This window comes from Genypterus blacodes, unplaced genomic scaffold (genome assembly GCF_046128005.1).
Source record: "Genypterus blacodes isolate CSIRO-AG114 ecotype Tasmania unplaced genomic scaffold, CSIRO-AGI_Gbla_v1 ptg000067l_1, whole genome shotgun sequence".
Classification (NCBI taxonomy): domain Eukaryota; kingdom Metazoa; phylum Chordata; class Actinopteri; order Ophidiiformes; family Ophidiidae; genus Genypterus; species Genypterus blacodes.
The window spans coordinates 7,535,200-7,552,626 of record NW_027466879.1 but is presented as its reverse complement, the minus strand read 5'-3'; the positions used below and the strand labels follow the sequence as shown (position 1 = coordinate 7,552,626).

Genomic DNA, 17,427 nt, shown 5'->3' with positions numbered 1-17,427 from the left:
CTGACATTCATTCATCTCAGAGGCACCAGATTACTATTGTGAAACTTATGGAAAATGTTTTCAGTATCTCCCCGCCAAAGCCTTTGAGGTTGGCTTTCTCACGTTTGTATCTAGTCTTTTATTTCATCGATACATTTCACCACTAATTAATGTGCATGATTAACTTCGCCTTTTAGTCTTCAAAAGTTTAATTTTCTCAGTGTCAGTGCCAAGTTCAAAGGGTAGCTCTAGGCAGCCAAGTTCAAATGTAACTACTATGACAATGATTCCTCCAACAAGGAGCTCTATGCCGTCTTTACTGCCCTCCGCTCAGCAAACACGCCTCCCAGGAATGCTATTCACTGGCCTGTCTACACGGTTAATGTGTAAGCATATTGGGTTAATATCTAACGTAGAGACACGACTGAGTAGGTTTTAGTGCAGAGGAGCAGCCTTTAATTGTTTGGACTGTAAGATTGCGTATTACCCGGCGGTGACTGATGCCAAGACCAGAGCTTTGGTGCTACTGCACAACGAGATAAATGGATAAATGGAGGACGAGTAACAGCAGCCAAAGATTACCTCATTGGGAATACGTCATCTTCAGATCCCTGGAGCTCTTGGTTGAGTGGAATAGAGGCGCTGCTCTGTAGCTAAAAGCATTGTCGGTTTACAATAATCATTCTGCCACACAGAAAATTCCTGTTTGTGTCCTTTATATGTATTTTTTTGTAATATTTAATCCCAAAACTTTGCCATTTAAGTGAACGTCATTGCCATGACATCAGTGAGAAAATGTTGACCTCTGCTGAAGTTAATGTTCTCTCACATTGGTGTGAAGAGCGTTCACGTTAAACTGGACCACTGGCGCTTATCATTGACTTTGGTTCACTGAAGAAAGGACTGATGCTAGAAAGATTTGAGCGATGACAACGACTACAGGCGGCACAAAATGGTCTCTGTGTACCATTGAATAGTGACTACTGTGCAGTGTTAGTACTTTTTACAAGCCCTTCTATAAATATCACCAGCCTTCACTTACTGTACTCATTCAACTCATTTCAACTGGCGCCTTCTATAGCTTATTTCACGTGTTGTGTATTTCTATAAGGTCGTGTTTGTGGTGGTTGAAGTAACATTTAACAACTTTGATGTCACCAAGGAAGGAGGTCTACTATCACTCCATGGAAAGTTCTCAGAATTCCTTGCCTCATCAGAATGCAGGACTAGAGTTTCAACAGCCAAACAAGCACCAATCAAGCAGAGTCGAGTGGAAACCTTTTTCAGGGGTTGGAGAAGATTCATGACAGAAAGCCAGGAAAAGTGATCTCAGACATGTTATATCTCAGGACTTTGTAGTCTCTCAAAGCACAGTCATGGCTGATTTCTGTCACTAGACTTCTAGATTTAGGTTTTATTTTCATTAACCTACAAAATGAATTTTTGTAGAATGTTTGAACAGCTTCTCAAGAATATTACATCATTAAACTGCAATAAGCCTAAAAAGCATCCATGCTCCTTTTTCACAGATGTTTTCACCTCGGGGCCACTTAATTCAACCATATTTTACTCTTGGCCGCTGGACTGCCGCGACAAAAATGTTTGTTTTTTGTCACTGGCACCTCAGTGTTGAAAAACTGTAGAGGTTTATTGTGCTCGTTTTCCTAGCTGACATCCAAACACTGTCAATTCAAGTAAAGAACACTGTAGCATTTTTGTCTGACATGTCAGTCCAGTACAAACCCTCCCCAAGGCCTGGAGCAGGCGCAGAGACGGTATGTTAACTCTTAATTGAGGATATCACTTACAAGAGGTTTTGGGGCTTATGGAAACGTGCCAACAGCTTCAGTTGGCTGTTGAGATCCTGATGAGCTCTGTCACTCAGGTGCTGAAATTAATGAAATTCAACCTGATGGAGATGAATGTGTCAGCTGTTAGGGTGTGCTGTGGTGGTTAGAGAATCACAGTTAGCTGAAGTGTTGAGTGAACGTGGCTGTGTTTGTGTTCATTTAGGAAGTCATGGTTTTAAGGGGATTGGAGATGAATTGCTCTGTTTTATTTATCCTTGCTCTCTCCTATTGTCCTCTTTTGGACTTGAAATGACTCCCCAGAATGAAGACGTGTAAAAGCATACTTGAAATATGACAAATATGTCAAAGAATGTTGGTTTAGCGCTTATCTGCTGTCCATCATTCCAGACATTGTTTGCTGGCGAGTGCCAGATATGAATGAAGTTGATGTTAATCCCCAAAATTCCTGCAGCTGTACAATTTAAAACATTGTTAACCTTTGATTCACCTTTTGAACTAGATATATCTACATCGGAAAGAAAGACTCTTAACGTTAACTGTAAGCAGGGATTTGCATTCAATTTGTGTATTTGTGTATTCATAAAATGATCTTTGTAGAGACGAGTACACTTGAATTTTTCCATGACCAGTTGATGGAAAGCAAGGAAAGAAGGAAGAAAAGGGGACAGAACTTGGGGCTGCAAAAGTAATCGAATTTGGGTGGCATGGGATAAACATATTGTAAGAAGCTCAGATTTATTTAAATACATAATGTTGTGAGGAGTGCTTCAAGTAATTGCATTGGTAGCACTCCCACAGCATACCAGGCTAATCTTCCTGCTGCCCTGTCGCGGCTCGTGATGTACTCAGAAGCTCCAAAATGCAGCAAATTTTAGATAAATACTACAGTATATTGGCAGTAATCACAATTAGATTTTGTAACGAATTGTGCTGCACTAGAGAGGAGGAAGGAAGGAAATGTACAAAATACATACAATAGTATGCAAAGAAACAACACAAGTAGAAAAGACGCCAATATCTTTACAGCTGATTCATTCTTTTGCACGCGAAAGGCGGATATGAAGTACAGCAGTAAGAACTGCATTGGTGTTAAAGGCTATTTGCAGTAATTTGTACTTGGGGTTTCCTCTGCTTGAGTTCTATTTGTCTGTATGAACTCATCATAGGCTGTCACAGGAAATGGTGAACCGTGTCCTAGCTGGTTCTCTGCAAAGATTGGTGATGGTGTCTTTACGTATTTTTAGATTTGTGCTTCGAGGCATTCATCTTTTATCCTTTAATTACTACCCAGGCTTTGAATCAGATGTCACCCTGTCAAGGTTCTGGATTTTCAGGTGTCTACCTCACCCTTTAAAAATGATTGAAAGCAGGGCTGCAGCGATCAGCGTTGTTAGTGGGCATGAATGTACAAGAAGTATTATAAATATGAGGAAATAAAGCTTTGACTTTCGACGTGTTGTGAAAGCTGACCATTTACAAGAAGGATCCAAATAAACACCTGATTCACCTTAGGAAATAAATTTGCACCAATGCTCTGCCAAAGCAAAGCACTGTCATTTGTTTTGTATTTCATTACATCTATAAATATGAAATTCTATTTCATTTTATTAATTCCTGCACACTAAGAACAATGACTTTGATTAGTTTTCACATAAGTCTGATATGACAAATGTGTTCATATCAGATTTTTGGGAGGAAAGGAGGATCTTCAGTCTTCTTCATCCAAGGGAAGGGACCAGGAGAAACCACATATTTGAGAAGAGGGGGGCTTTAAATGCTTCAATGCCTTCTTTCCAATAACAATAGTGAGACTTAAGTAAAAGCTTGTGTTGCATCATGGGAAATGTAACTGAGACAAAGTAGCAAAGTAGACTTTTAGAACTTTAACGCACAAATTATGCATATAAATATTCATAATTTGTGCGTTAACTGTGGAACTCTGGCTTACTGAATGCTGAGCTCCTGTTTCTCTCGTCAGAGCTTCTGGCCAACAGAAATACTCCCGACTGAGTCAACCCAGGTCCACAGTTTCACCTCCCTGACTCTCCTTCATTGCTACCTCAGTAGGCGCGCACATACACACTTGCACATTTAATCCCATCTCTCCAGAGTCCCCCGAAAATTGAGTAGGATTAGTATGTGTTTCGGAGTCTCACCCAACTGGGAGGGGTCAACTGAGATTCACTGCAGCCTGAAGGCGCTGATATTGACCCGTTTTGGTAAAACAAGACGAGATGAGGAATGATTGAGCACAGTTCACATGTCCCTCTCTTTAGTGTAAAAGGTCTGTCCGTGTGTGTGTGTGTGTGTGTGTGTGTTTTATCAAGGTGGGGTTGAGGTTAAACAAGGGTAAAGAGTGCAGCACTGGCCAGTGTAAATGCTTACACAATGGGCTGGGTCTATAGGCTGCATTCCCGTGTTGAGTTGCAGGCAGTAAGTTTCAACAGCCGAAACAGGTTTTACTGAAGCAAAGAAATTAACAAAAACACTGCGGCGTGTTGCCACAGTATTGTGTCTACAGTGTTTTGAGGTTGGTGGTATTCTTGAGGACCACAGCCGTTTTTGAGATAGTACCTTTTTGAGCAAGGTTAGATGATTATCTAATGGGAAGCCATGTGTTGAACGTTGCTAGTTTCTGGCTGTCACCAGTAACAGAAGCTGAAATGGTCAAGAGCAACTAAAGGCACTTCATTTAACTATTACTCCTTTATCCATACTCTGCATTTATAAGATCAGCAAAACATTGGTTCACTTTCAAAATCAGTGATTAGTATGAAGGAAATAAATGAATGTAGATTTAATCAGAATTGGACATGACTAATATCTGTGTATTCAAAAATTTATATTTAAATCTGGAAATATCTAATATTGACAGTTCCATAGACTGATTCTTGTCAATTATTAGCTGTTTTGTTGTGTGGCCTTCTACAAGACACAGCAGATATTGAAAAACAAATATAATATAATGATAAATGTGATGTGAATATTACATTACATTACGAGCATTTGACAGACGCTTTTATCCAAAGCGACTTACATTACATTACATTACCACCCTTCGCAGAGGGGGGAGCAATTGGGGGTTCGGTGCCTTGCTCAGGGGCACCTCGGCAGGGACTCGAACCGCGACCCTCCGGTTCCCAACTGGAAGCTCTACCCACTGAGCTACTGCCTATGATGATATAATGATGAATGTGCAAAACCTGTAAGCAACAACTGCAGGCTTACTGGAATATGTGTTACAAATATCAGTGTTTTATACGAAGGCACGCAGAACGCCAACCGATCCAGCTGCTTCTTTTCACTGTTTGTTTATCTCACCACGCTGGTGCCAAGCGTGTTAGTTTTCTGTGTGAATTCTGTATACATGAAGATGGGTACCACCGCCTGGGAGAGCCGAGCACATACTGTTCCTGCTATGTCAACTGCTTTCTGCAAAAACTAATCGGCGGGATGTGTTGATACAGCTTCTCATAGCGCGTGTAACAGCTGGGGGTCAAAGGTCACGGAGAAACTCACTTGAGACGCATCATTCCAGTTGTTCAGTTACTGAACTGAGAGTACTTTGTGTTGCAGTGCTTCTCACAGCAGAGTTTGATTAGAATGTAATGTATCATTTAGTTTTGACCGGCCTTCAGTGTCTTTGGTAAAGATGTCATACACTTGCATTGGTCAGTAGAACAAACTGTTCACTGTTGCTTTCTGCTCAGACTCCCTCATTTTTCATTTCAGTGAGTGAGTGTAGCCAGTAGAATACACGGTTTGTTATTCTCGGGTGGCTCCAGCAAATGAACAGGATCTGTGCCTCCTTTAACCACTGTCTTTCAATGCAAACTAGTTGCTTTCAGTGAGACAGCTAGTCTATAGTTAGCAACTGCTGCAGCCTCTGGAAGCCCAACAATGTGCCTGTGTTTGTGTCCACTCACAGGCTTTTTATTTATGCTGGGGCATGCCAGAGATTGCAGGTGCACTGTCAGCAACACAGGGGAACACACACAATCCACAATCGGCACCTGCTGTCATGCTGTCAGACTTGACCAGCTGCCCTACTACCCTACTACACCTGCACCTTCACCAGGGTGTTACACTGACACACAGGGAAGTCTTTCAGAAGCAACAGTAGTGTTGTCAGCTGCTTCCTGTACTCTTTCTCTGTGGGACAGTCCTAATGAAATGATTAATAAATGGTAATAATATTCATATACAGTATTTAGTTAAAAGAAACATGTATGGTTAGGTCATACCTAATATCTCTCTGCTTATACCAGCACCCATACACTCCTGGCTGTCTGACTGTAAACTTGATGGCCTTTACTCTTGTTGTTCCCTCCTTACTAGATCTTTGCTTGTGTTGCGTTCAAATCTACGCTGCTTTGGATAAAACCGTCATGTAAATATGTACAGTATATGTATATAAGACTCTCTGGTGTTTTATCCAGCTGTGTAAGAAAGGGAATGTAGGAAATGGCAAAGCAGGTTTCATTTAAAAAAGTCTGTTTGTCTCTGGTGTTTTCTCAGATGACGAGCTCACACATACTGAGATAAACACTCTCTCTGTCCTACCCTTTGTGGCTTTGGCTTTGTCTGTTTGCAGATGGCTGCATGTTACTTTTCCCCTGTCCTTCCTTCTTTGCTAATCTGTTGATTTTGTTAAGACGCAGATGTACAGGACCTTGGTGGTTTCTTAGTCATGTCCCCTCGTTTCTTTGCGCTCATTTCCTCCCGATTGTTTTTCAGATTTAAATGAAAACGATGTGGGCTGTAAAGGACCTAGCGGTGTAAGCTGTTGATGGATAATTTATCCGAAATCCGTTTCTCCTTAAAACACTGAAGTAAAAACCAGGCTCCAAGACACCAACTGTTAACATCTGAAACCACACAGTCCGTGCCCCAGCAGATTTTCCATCCTCATGATTTTAAGTATCAATAAAGTCTCTTACATAAATGTAAAAAAAAGCACACCCTCTTCTGCTCACTTAAGTTATATAAATCCTCGGAGGTGACCTTTGTGCTGCCAGGTTCACATGTGGTGTGTGGTTCGTAGTCATCCTGCTCTTCCCATATGTCCAGATGTGGTGTAATAAAGCCAAGTGTGAAAGCGCACACATCTGGAAGCGAGCAGGCTGGGAGTAGAAAACATGAGGGACGTCACACTGGAGTCAATCGCTCATGGAAAGAACATCCCATCAGGCTACAAGCTGTGCTGTACATTTTTGACTTTAGTTTGTCTTGAACTGAGGGATGTTTGGAGTTATAATGTCTCTGGATGGCGGCATGTGACCTATTTGATTGTAAGGCTTGTGTTAGTCATCACAGAAAGAAATGAAAGCAACTATCAGATTAAGTGTCATTATTTTGTGTTCTCTCTGTTGGCCAATTGTTATTCTGACTGTCTGTATATCTCCACTGGCCCATCCCAGTAAGAAGATAAGTGCCACCGCCGTGCTAAGAATAAAGCCTTTGTGGCGCGGGGAAAGTTGTCTGTAGTAATGTGAATGAGTCTGTAACTATCCCGGACAAAGGCTCTGAAGAGGCGATGTGGTGCGTTCTCCAAGTGTGGAGATGCATGGCTCACACTCAGTAAGACCATAAGATGAAGCATGACCATGACAGGAAAGCCCCACTTCCTGTAAGGAGAAACTAGCATCTCTTTGAAACTCTGTTATGGTTTGTTCTCTGATCATACAAAAGAGCAAGTTGGGTAGTTTAGTTGGAAGCAATAGGAAAATATGGCAGAAGACCATGGAGGGCACCCAGAGGGGTCCACGTTCTTTCTGGTCTCTCCGACTACCAGGCCACCCTGCTGTCCTGTTGTCATTTATTGATAACAAAATTCATGAAGAAAACATGTAGCCTTGTGTCACCACTTACAGAGTTACATGGTTACGTGCCAGTGAGGTCATTTCAATTAATTAGCACAGCATGGAGGTGTGCTTAGGTCAGAAGGTACATATAATTCAATCATTCACTTAAATCCAGCCAGTGGTCAACCCATGTATAACTTGTGCCAGCCTACTCAGGTTGCTTGTTAAATCACAAGTGGCAATAACACAATGGAAAAAGCGCTCATTTGGTGTCAGGTAAAATCGTTCTATCTCCCCATTTGGAGATGTTCATGTTGGGGTTCTGTAAAGGAAATAAAGGAAGCTTGAAAGGACTCAAGGAAGCGCTGAAAGAAAGAATATTGAAGTGATACTATAGAAATGTAGGCTTCAGTCGTCAGAGGTGTGATGGTGGACTAAAAATGTCAAGTCTTACAAAATGGAAATACTCAAGTTAAAGTTCTGCATGTTTGTAGAAGAAGACAATTCGAGTAAATGTTATTTTACAACTTAGCTGTGTGTAATATTGAATGTTCACTTAATTTGGGCTATTGGACCTTTTGAACCCAATAGACAGTTTCCTCCTAAACACACTCATCCCTCAAGAGAGAGAGAGAGCAAGAGAGCGGGCACGGAGGTGTCCAGTTCCCTTCAATTGGACAGAGACCCGATGTTTATATCTGTCAGACTAATTGGCTTGACCTCCTTCCTGCCTTCACTATGTGGGTTAAGCTTAACGTAGTGACTGTGCTAAGGCTTCCTTCACCTGTGCCCACTGCCTGGTGTCGGCGTCCCCTAAGCGTTAGCCTAGCGTTGGTCTGCTAATGCCTGACATGTGGCTGACACATGTCTGTGCTTCTGATGAGACCACCTGTTTGGGCTTTTCTTCAACATGGCCGCCTAAGCATGCTGAGCTTTACTGATATGACCTGACTGTTGGCGAATGTCAGAGGTGTCACACTCCATGTACTGGGTGCATGTACAGCACTGGTCATATATACAAATACGACAGGGTGTAGTGTAGCATCTCTCTGTGAATTCCTCTAACAAGGGCTCCACTAACAGCCTGCAACACAAACCTGCCATTTCTGTTCAGTTGTGCCAGTATTTGAAAATGTACGTTCCCTAGCACCTTTCTTAAAGTGTATATAAAGTGTTTTATAGGTCCAAACAAAATAAGAGGAAAAGTATGTTACATTCCTAGTAGTAAAGCTTGTGTAAAGGACATGAGGTTAAAGGAACATTTTCTCCCTTCATGTCCTTCACAAAACAATATTAATGATGCCGAAGCATATTTATCCTTTCTAATAGCTCTGAAGCTGAAAAGGTTAGCTATGATGATGATTTTTATTGTGTTGAGCAGCTGTACACGGTGCTGACAGTGTGGAGTACGCAGCTTGGATTTATTAAAACAACATTTCTGGCTATAGTGATGCTTGACATCAGGCCAGGTTGAAATAGACATTTGTTCTCAAGCCAAGCTCGCAAAGCTAATGTAGATATTTACAAACTGATCTAGACAAGACTAATGTTAGCTGTCAACTTCAGATTAAGTAGATATGAGAGCAATCATATACAGCCCTGCATCTTAATGTCCAATAAGATCATATTGAAAGATGGCAGTGGCAGTTCACAGATCATTGGAGGAGTCTCAAACTTTTTAAATCCATGTAGCCTTAACATATGAGACATTTTCATGAGCTTCATTATTTTATTATAAGGCAGAATATTATATTAACATTAAATGTAATTAATTTGGCACTTGCTTTTATCCCAAAGTGTGCTATACAATAAGCAACAAGTTGTTTAACGAGACACTGTAGGTAGGACAGGGCCTCAGCAGGTGCATGAAGTCAGAATGTTAGGGACAAGTTATTGAGGTGTTTAGGGACCACAGAATAAAACTCTAACTCTATCTTTACTCTCTTATTTTGTGTTGCTACCAGTCGATCCTGCACTGTTGAACTCCCGTTTATTAACTTGAGAAACTGGGAACGTGAAGGCTCAGTGCAGCTTCAGCCAGCAGTGACTGATCTGTAATAACAATTAGCAAAAGCTTTGTGCTGTTAACACAAGGTGAACCTTTGGCCTTCTAAACACTTGAGGAGAGCTTGGTTTACATTTCTGTGGCTGAGTAAATCTGTGTCCTGTCCTGTGTGTTGTCTGTAGCAGATCTTACATAGTGAAGAGCTGTGAGGATGTGCTGTGTATCTGCTACCTGAACCTCCATCTTTGAAACGTTGTGGGTTTTCTCATTGTTGCATTGAATTATGAGACTTTCCAAGCCAAAGCGGAAGGGATGGAAAGCGCATTCACTCCATTATTTAAGTACCTTTTTGAAGCATTTGTATTTTGACTTATATTGACCAGGACAATCCTTCAAAATGACTTCAATAAGACTTTAGTACATTTTACTGCTAATATGTCTCCCACCACTGGAAAGGACATTATGTAGCAGCCTATGAGTTGAGTTTTAGAAAATAAAACACAAAGCTATTTTGTAAAAAGGTGATGGCTTTTTGATTAGCATTGTCACTATAAAGTGAAAAAAGAAATCCAGATCAGTTTGTATTTATGAAATTACAACAATGGTGCAGATGATTCAGATTGAGACACTCATAACCTTTTATTGCTTTTCTCTGTCTGAAGGCAGTGGATTTGGGGCATGAATCCATGTTTTCCAGGACGTCTCCTCCCCGCCCCTCACTCCCCCTCTCTATCACATTCCATTTCACTGTACGGTGGCCAGATTTGGGAAGCTTGTTTCTACGCCCCCTGCATTTCCTCTCTTTCTGTTTTCTGCTGATGTCTGAACTGCTTTTGCCTCTCTGTCTATTAAGACAGACGCAGACATTTTTTTCAGCGCAGTTGGGCCACCTTTTCTCTTTGCCTGCATGGAAATAATGCCATGATGGTAAGCTTGAAAATATATAGAATAATGAAATTGGTCTTTAAGCGGAGTTCCTTGTGCCTGTTTAGATTTGTTCTGAATGAACAGTGTCAGTCTGCAAACAGGCAGAGATGGACAGCCCTATCCCTCCCCATTTGCATTGTGATAATCAGTCTTAAATGGATCCAGTGCTACTTGTGCTCATCCAACATCCACCCGGTTAGAATGCAAGGAGTTAACGTTTCTCTACTAGCCTAGAAATCTGTCACCACCCTATAAATCCACCCTGCAATCCCTCATGGCACACCTCCACACTCAGTAAGAGACAGCTGCATACACAATTCAGTGTACAGTGTACAATATACAGCCGAGGAGTTTTGCCCTGTAACCTATAATTGTCCTGAGTTATCTTGTTAAAGTACAACCCGTATTCTTTGGCAGTCACATGCTGATGGTAGTTTGGCAGTTCGTCTTTCCTGTTTTGAAAACGGAATAATGAATGCTCTCATCTTTGGGTCAACTTAGGGCATTTGCAGACATGAAGTTAATTGGCTTTGTTCTGAATTAAGGATGTAATTGTTACAGTGTTGTTATCTGAACCAGTATACAGTTTATCAAGAACACTCAGGGCCAGATGTACTGATTGGGGTGCGGATTTGACGCATTCTGCTCACACACATCTGTCTCAAACGGGCACACGGGCCTGGAAGCACAGTTTGCACCTCGGTGATTCATGGCAAGGTGCACATCTGTCTTGTATGCGTATGTATTTAAGTGCAAATATGGGCGGGGATATTTTAAGTGTGGTTTATTCATTCATATTCAGTTGAATTAAATAAAGTGTCACACAATTGGCGGTAGTCAGTTCTGCAAGAAATGTCTCCACCTCCAAAGAGCAGGCGCAAATTAGCGAAGGTGTATTAAAGCTTATATTTAGATACTTACTTTTTAGGAAAAGTTGTCAGAATGAGCACCTCACATAAAGCATAATCGCTCTAAAACATGACGCTGGTTTATGTGTTCTGAAATGGTCTATGTGTGAGTGAAGTGGTCCACGTTGAAGTGAAAATTAGCTGACATGATCATCTTTCACAGCCACAACATTTACTGTATGTAGTCAGAACCTGCTAGTATCAGAAATGCCTTTTTCCTCACTTGGAGAGAGCTTCGTTAGCACAACCCAGGCCTCAGCAGGTCATCCAAGCAAGTTGCTGGCACTGAGACATTGCATATTGACACAGGTTTGTAGAGTGAGTGGGGTTAGTGTTTGCTCTAAAAGATAGGCCTGTTTTCCTAATGACTGAGCACATTTACTTAGTGCTTGTCAAACACATCCTATACAGGGAGGCAAATTGACTCAGGTCACTCAACCCTCCGTCATCGTCAGAGCACAGTTGTGACTGGAATGCAACCAATGCAACGTTCACTGACATTATTTGTTTTATTATTTGTATGTAAATTCACATATTGACAGTGTATAAATTTTATGGATGTAAAGGAGTAATCCTGCACAGCCTTCACAGGTTTGTATTAAGAGATGCATAACTATGATATTTGAAAATGAACATCAACTACTACTACTTAATAGTTTGATTTGAAGTTTTGAGTTGTACTTTTATGATGGTATTGCTTCTTGTACGTTTCCTCGTGTGTCTTTCTGCATGTTGTGTCAATTAGTATACATGTGTTTGCATCCCCTCCCCACAGTGTTTAATGATTTTGTTGATGATCGATATGTGGCAGTGAGAAAGATTATCCCCTCGTTGGTTAGCCCGTGAGCGCGGATGAAATGTTTGGCCCCTTCCAGATCATGAGCAGAGCTGCGGTAACCCCCGTGTTTTCTGAACAGAGGCCCTCTCTCAGAGCTGTCAAACAGATTCCACAGCACCATTATGGACAAGGAATGTGTATGTTACAATCTAAATCCTATTTTCCTAGGTTTGAATTTCAGCTGAAAATCAATCATGGTGAACTGTAAAAGCATTTGTATGTGACTCACCCCAATCTAATTCATCTCCTCTCCGAAACAACTAGGCGAGGTTTGAAGCTGACATTATTCCCACCCATCCATTAAAATAAACATGTTGGATGAGGAGGGTGCATGGATGTAGGAAAGCTGCACCTTAAGGGATTTCGCGACAGAAGCTGTTATATCATCAGAGAGGAAGGCTGTATGTTGTGGTGCGAGGCAGTACGACTTTTGTTAAAGCAAAAAATTTTGTGTCGCTGCGTTATTTAAAGGGACTAAAACCCTTAAACTCTTCCTCCCTGCTTTTGGCTGTGAGGAATGAGCTACACGGTTATTATGTTTCAAGTTACAGTAGACTGTTTTCCTTTTTTGTTGCGTGTCCTCAATGTGTGTCTCTGGAGAATGTTTAAACAGTTACCCATGGGTGCGATCTTTTAGAGAGCGAGAGAGAGAGTTTCATTTTATATCAAAATTTGCTATGAAGTGCCAGTATTTTAGTTAGAGAAAGACAAACATATAATATATTGAAGTACTGTGTAGGGAAAGTTCTCCTCACTGTATAACATCACCAGCCTCTGTCAGTTTGTGAAACAAATCGTAAAACTGGTCAAACAACTGTATTTTCCCCAAATCCTTCATCCTTCATTATTATTGCTGTGTCACAACTGTGGATCTGTGTGGATCAGTTGGCTTAAAATTCATTAGCAGGCTTCATTAGTTTTCATTTAACAGCTGTTTTGCATTTCTCCTCATACCTTCTCCTTGCTTTCTATGAGTGGAAGCTGTCTGTGAGCCTCACCACCAGATGACCTTGTTCATTGTACACTACTGTGCAAATTGTCCTATTTTTTTTTTGAAGCAGGAAACACACTCACAGTTGCACTCCACATGCATATTTTGGCCCGCAGTGTGTGAGCATCACATTGGGAAATGTTGACTAAAAGGCCTCTCGAGTGCAGCCACACCCTCCTCTGCAGTGCTGCATTGGGTTGGCAAAGATTCAAGCTTTGGACTGTGTGTGTGTGTGTGTGTGTGTGTGTGTGTGTGTGTGTGTGTGTGTGTGTGTGTGTGTGTGTGTGTGTGTGTGTGTGTGTGTGTGTGTGTGTGTGTGTGTGTGTGTGTGTGTGTGTGTGTGTGTGTGTGTGTGTGTGTGTGTGTGTGTGTGTGTGTGTGTGTGTCAATATGAGTGATGCTGACCTGCTGTGGCTGGCTTTGTCACAAGCATCCAGTGGCAAGGGTACACTGTTATTGCCTGTATTTTGCTGAATCGAGGTCAGCTGGAAAGATTGAGAGAGTACATGCCCAGTGCCTGGTGTGAAGAGACCGCAGAAGTTGTTGTTTTTAAATTCCTGGTTGCGTTATCAAATAGATTTTACAAATTCTGTTATCACCCAAGACGCTGCATCACTGCTCTCCTCCATCTGTCTTGATTTCTTTCTTGTTTATGGGTTGAGCCGCCAAAATGATGACAAAGGTCAAGTTGGAATAAATTAAAAGTCGCACAAATTCTGATCTGGTGTGTCAGACTGCGGCTGCATTGTCAAAATCAGATACGTTCTTATACCACATATGGAAGTGGCCCAAATCTGATATGGAAAGATCAAATTCCATGTCACATATGAGGGAAGAACTGTATCTGGGTCAGATTATATTCCAGGTGTGCTGTGATTCAGTTTGAGATTCATCCACTGCTAGCCTTCTTTTTTATTTCTAATAGTGAATATTCATTTTGGAACGAAGCTCATCACATATATACAGTAACACTTCATCTGCATAAACAGGGTCAGTCTTGGGTTTGTGGTTTCTTATCCATGTTAGTATCTATACTCCTCAGAAAGCCTTTATGTGGGGGTTTGGAATGGGGGGTGGCAGTCGTCAGTCTAATGTTTGACTCAACAATCAGGTCTTGTTCTTCTATATGTTGGTGGTGTGACTCACAGGACAGAGCTGAGGCTGTAGGCTGGATGGAAGGAATGACAGCTGCACGTGACCTCAGCTCGTCTCCTGTTGTGACACCAGCACAAAGCCTCACAAAGACCAGACCAATGAAATGTGACAGTGAAGACTGGAGCCTGACCAATATTTTTTGTGGGACCAGTGTTATGGTTGGAACAATGTTATTGGTCAGTATTGGCAGATCACAATGCATTGGAATCCACATATTTCAAAAGGAAATTACAGTGGATTTATGGTTTAGTGGTTAAATGAATGCTTGGTTGCTTCTCCAAACTTTAAGTCATTTGTCTAGTTGTCACAGTTGTTCCTGCGCTGACAACATTTGAGATGACTTTGTTGCTATTAGTGATTATGGACATGTCACGTTATTTTGCGAGGATGTGCATATGCCAAAACTCTTCAAACAAACTCAGTATACACATGACAGCATTCATATATACATATTGTAGTGCCCTGTGTGGTAAATGGCCGTACATATGTCTATGGGGTCAAAAGGTTATCCTGAAATCACATTCATTCAGTAGGAGGTGCTACAGAGACACGATTTTTTTTTCACAGAACATCCAATTTCAGGATTTGTGTAAGGATGTTGTGGTTTTTAGAAAACTCTGAAATACATTATAAAAAAAGTCCCATACTGAAGCTTATATAAAAAGGGAACGAAGGGTTGAGGCAAAAATGCGTTTATATTTTCTTTTAATCTGAAGTATGCTTTTATTAAACTTGCTTTTAAGACTCAAAATAAACATCCCAAAATAGCCAGGTTTATATACAAACATCTAATTATTAATATATAAGCATGTGTTGTGAGTTTAGACAGAAATGCTGTTCTTAGTTCACGTTAATATAATTATAATTCAGATATAGTGAAGCTAAATCTACATGATGGGGGTGAGTCACCAGCAGGTGCTGTCTGAATGGTGCTAATACATAATCACATCCACAGATGAAGGTTGTAGGTGAAATGTGGAGCACAGGTGCAGAAGGACACCGAGCCCCACGTTGTCTTGAGGCCAGGACCAAACGTGCACCATGATTTAACTACAATCATCAGCAGAAACAAACGAGAGAATACAAGTGTATGTACAGTGTTAACAGCCGTTACTCCTCATGTTGCTCAGTCAATGTTGCACTCACAACATTACATACTTACGTACTAAACATCTGGAGGATACATCTACAAAGTGCTTTAGTAGCCTTAATATTCTTACACTTGCAACACTGATTTACTTGAGTTGGGAGTGCTGTGGAACAATTTCCTGTCTCACAAAGTTGCCTGTGATCTACAGTTCTTTGACAGTTCATGACATCTCTCTTTTCTATCTCTTCCACTGTTTCTGTCTCTGTCCCTTGTCATTTTTTTCATCCCTCTGTGTGCCTCTCATTTACCTCATCTGATTACTACGAGGACACACTGCACTATTGTTTACCCCAGAATGTCCCGGTGAACGGCAAAATAAGCCACATCTGCTGCTTTCTGATCCGAAGTGCTTTTTTACTCTTCTCTGCATCCCTTTTTTTTTGAGGAAATCTCTTTCTGTCGATGTAAATAAGGATGCCTTTTCTTCATAACACTTATCCCTTTCTCACACTTAAGAAACCAGGCACTCTTATGTAACCCAAGGTCAGGAGTTCAATTGAGGAAGAGGTTTTTTTGGCAGAAGTGTAGAGAAAAAGCAGGAGAGCAGAAACTTAAGGAGCAGGAATAATGGGTCTGAATGAGTGAAGAACAGAGCAGACACTGTGTACCAGTGTGAGAAATGACATTGCGTCAAAGGCATCCTGACAATGTTTGAAATAGAACCTGTAAGGCAGCTGCGCTTCACAAAAAGAGAAGGGGCCTCTGCTTGCAAGTCGTCCAACACAGTGAGGACTGTGCACGTCCACTGATGTAGTTACACTGATGAAGAATGCGGTTTAACAGTGGCTCATCCTTTTTATCTCCTCTGAAGCCTGAAGATATTTCCCTGACAAGCTGCATGTGCATGTGGCCAATTATGTCCAAGAATGCTTTGACCATCCATTGATCACTGTTGAGAGGTCATCGCCTGTGTCGCCCGTTTAGTGAGGACATGTTATATCATCTTCCCTCTCTTACAGGAGTCTTATATTAACAATGTGCCCACTGAGTGAAAACAGACCATTTTAGGTACCAAGAACTGCATTTGAAGGTCCAATACTTCCTTTCTAGTGACATATTTGTTTATTGATGTCATAAAATTGTCTGTTAAAATTAAGCCTTGAGAGAAGTTATGGGTTTGTAGTTCTGGATGTATTTCTATAAGCACCAGGTTGATGTTTTGACACTTTGACAATTTTCAGCACACATGCAATATAACTCTGTAGAAATGAGGAGGAAAAAACAAAAGACAATGTCTGCAACTGTCTTACTCACATTTTTGGCTCTTATCATTTTTGGCTCTTATCTTATTTTTGTGACCCATGCTGTTGTGTGTCCAGCATATGGTGCCATGAAATCAGTACAAACAGGAAAAAGAAATGGAAAATAACAGGAAAATGAAATGTGGCTTTATGGCACTATAGTATTTTCCAGTACTCTGTAGTATTGAAGCATTTCCGTTTCAATACCCCGGCCCGAACTGTCGGCTATCACACCATGACTGCTATTAGCATTATTTGTGTTATCACTTACATCTAAAATGTGACCTTTTCTCTGACTTGGTCCTTCAATAAAGTAGAGTTAACCATGTTGATAATTGTCATGAGTGCAAGTATATAATGCTTGATATTCCATTTTAGTTTTCCGTCATTTAGTGTTTGTTGAAATGTCACCTCCCTGCTTTCTGCTTGTGGCCTCACACACAGCAGAGCCCAGTAATCAGCATGTCTAATTTTAGCTGTTTTACAGAGAGCTGTGTGTAAACGCATACGGCCAACATACGGCACACACACACAGTTTTTGCTATTCAAAATACTGTATATGAGTGGCATATTAATCATCACTAGATCTGTTTCTCTGTCTGTACCTCAGACAGAGAA

The 17,427-nt window shown here is 41.1% G+C and overlaps 1 protein-coding gene across 11 annotated transcripts in view; it reads left to right on the top strand.

Moving 5' to 3' along the window:
- Positions 1 to 17,427, top strand: part of myo9aa (myosin IXAa) — a 76,114-nt gene that overhangs the window by 18,544 nt on the left and 40,143 nt on the right. The gene's annotated exons all lie outside the window — the stretch shown is intronic.